Source organism: Alligator sinensis, unplaced genomic scaffold, assembly GCF_000455745.1.
Source record: "Alligator sinensis unplaced genomic scaffold, ASM45574v1 scaffold1322_1, whole genome shotgun sequence".
NCBI classification, from domain to species: Eukaryota; Metazoa; Chordata; order Crocodylia; family Alligatoridae; genus Alligator; species Alligator sinensis.
Genome location: NW_005842116.1, coordinates 826,982 through 829,427, shown reverse-complemented (window position 1 = coordinate 829,427; position 2,446 = coordinate 826,982). Strand labels below are relative to the sequence as shown.

The 2,446-nt window shown below is 51.0% G+C and overlaps 2 protein-coding genes across 2 annotated transcripts in view; one reads left to right on the top strand and one right to left on the bottom strand.

Moving 5' to 3' along the window:
• Positions 1–2,446, top strand: part of LOC102374233 (CMRF35-like molecule 8) — a 64,769-nt gene that overhangs the window by 15,530 nt on the left and 46,793 nt on the right. The window lies entirely within an intron of this gene.
• SLC26A9 (solute carrier family 26 member 9) overlaps positions 1–2,446 on the bottom strand; it is a 58,489-nt gene that overhangs the window by 54,963 nt on the left and 1,080 nt on the right. The gene's annotated exons all lie outside the window — the stretch shown is intronic.

Below are 2,446 nucleotides of genomic sequence, written 5' to 3'. Positions count from 1 at the left end.
CTGGTAGGGAAATCAAGCTTCCTTTCAACCCCTTTCAAGGGGCACTCAACACACGGAGCCATAGATCGTAAAGTTTGGCCACCAGCCCAAGAATACCCCTACCCTGGAGCTCATCAGCATTTGCTATAAGCTTCATCTCAGCTAAACAAACTTCAGGATTCAGAATGAAGCTTAAAGAGGCTGATACCAGTTATTCTGATATGTGGTTCAGACTCAAAATATAGGCAAGAAAGAAAGAAAGAAAGAAAGAGTCTTACCAGTAATAGAATTTTTCACATACACACTCTCTCTCTCTCTCTCTCTCTCTCTCTCTCTCTCTCTATATATATATCATTTTAATGAATCCACATTTTCATCTGAATGTTAGGATTCCCTTGCCATTTGGGCAATCCAAACATGGCAACGTTGCTTCAGCTGGTGAATGAAAATGCGGAAAAAGAAACTGAGCTGCTGGGCTCTGCTCTCTCTGCTCGGTGAAAGTCAGAATGTACAGGCGTGACATCCGCACTGGAAAAGCACATTTGATTTCACGCCTCACACTGACAGATGAAGTAAAGGGGAAGACATGGGCTGGCTCTATAGTTTTGGCACAGCTTTGTGGACTGAAATTCCAGGGTGTGTAAACTGGTGCAGCTCCCCTGACTTCAAGGAAAGTGCCCTGAGCTGTACTTGGCAAACCACTTCCCCGTGATTGTCGGTCCCAGTGGATCTGCTGCTGTCTAAGCCCCAGCATTACAAGCCTCTCCCTTTGTCTCCTAGCACGTTCCAGTGGCATAACTGGTCTAGCATATTCCACGTCACAGCTCAGTATCCACTTGGCCTGACCTGCCAACATCCTACCTGGTAAAGCGGGAGGGATTCTTAGATGTCTGGGCACTCGCCGACTAAGGTTAGCAGAAAACCCACATCCTGGTGTTCAGTGTGTTAGGGCCAAATCCCAGCTGTTGTGAACCAGTGTGGCACCATTGGCTTCAGTGGGGTTATGCTACTTACACTAGCTAGGGATTTGGCCCTGAATTTGTTGGGAGAGCAATTCCTTACAAGGAAACGCAGATTTGTTTTGTCCTTCTTAGTGCAAGCCTAGATGTCCCTAACTGTCAAGGCCTGTCCTTCAGACTTTGCTGAGAAGTAGCAGACCCATAGCACCTCTCTGAGGACAAATAGCGTTTCCCTGGGTTTGCTGTGGTTGGAGGAAGATGACAGAAGACCAGCCATTGTAGGAGTCTGGATCTGCTGTTGCTAACTACAGCCTTGGGTACGTCAGCACGGAGCATTAGTTTTCTATAGACTTGGCCTTTTGGAAACACCTGCTGTCCATCCAGATCACCCCATAAGGGTTCAGGAATTACTCCAAGGTTGAGTCCTTTAGCAGCATGGCAAAGGGCAACCACCCAGACTCCTCTGAAACCACTTATTTCATCCTTGGACTGAACCTCTGGGACTCTCAGCAGTAGCACACAGGACTGCCCTAGCCCCAGTCAGACTCCATCCTTCCTCCTTCCTGACCACACCCTGCTGCTTTCACTGGCCAGCCTTACCCAATGTCTCAAAGAGCACCTGACTCCCCACTCCCCTGCAGCTGGGGAAGCCACCAAACCCAAACCAGAGGGCCAGCTGTGTGTCATCCCTGTGTCCTTGTGTGGCTTTGTGCGTGTTACTGTTGCCCTCTGCTGGCCAAAAGTGACCTGCTTGAGAGCTGGAGCTGAGAGTCCCAACAGGAACCCCGAAAGGCCCTGCAGAAGGAACCCGCCAACCTCTGACAGCCAAGGAAGATGCCTAGTTAGCTCCGGTGGTGGATGCCTGTGGTTTGGGAGCTGCAGATTCCTGTGCTGTTTATCCCTGGTGAGCGTAGCTGGGAGCTGTGGCAGTGCAGGCCCCGGTAGTATCAGAGAAACCTTGCTACACAGGCCTGGTGTTGCTTGCAGGCTTCCTAACAGTGAGAGCTCCCTTGCAGAATAACATCAGCGGGGCCAAATAGGCCAAGCCTTGGAGCAGGGAGTCCTGGAAGCTAGGCAGGTGCACAAACGGACCCAGCATCCCTTCAGAGTGGTGCCTTCTCATGGCTGCAGGGACCAGGGGGCCTTGTCCTCGGGGGGGTGTTTAACCCTGACAGGTGCATGCACCACCAACCCTTGACTACATCTGCACTGGCAGACAGGGCTGCTTTGTCTGGGCTCCTGTCTGCACAGAGCTGTTCCTTATTGCTCATGCACTGCAGTTGTGTGCATTCCCCTGCAAAGAGGCATCTGTCTTGGTGCGCTGGAGGAGCTGTTCCTCAGCATTGCTGGTCTCAGGGTCAGGGCCTTCATTTCTGAACATTTACTCCTCGTGGTCTTTGTACCCCTTTGTGTCCCTCAAATAACACCCTCCCTTTCTTTAGTACATAGCGTTTCTACCCCTGGAACCCACGCGGGCTGTTAAATCTCCTCCAGTTGGCTGGGACCTT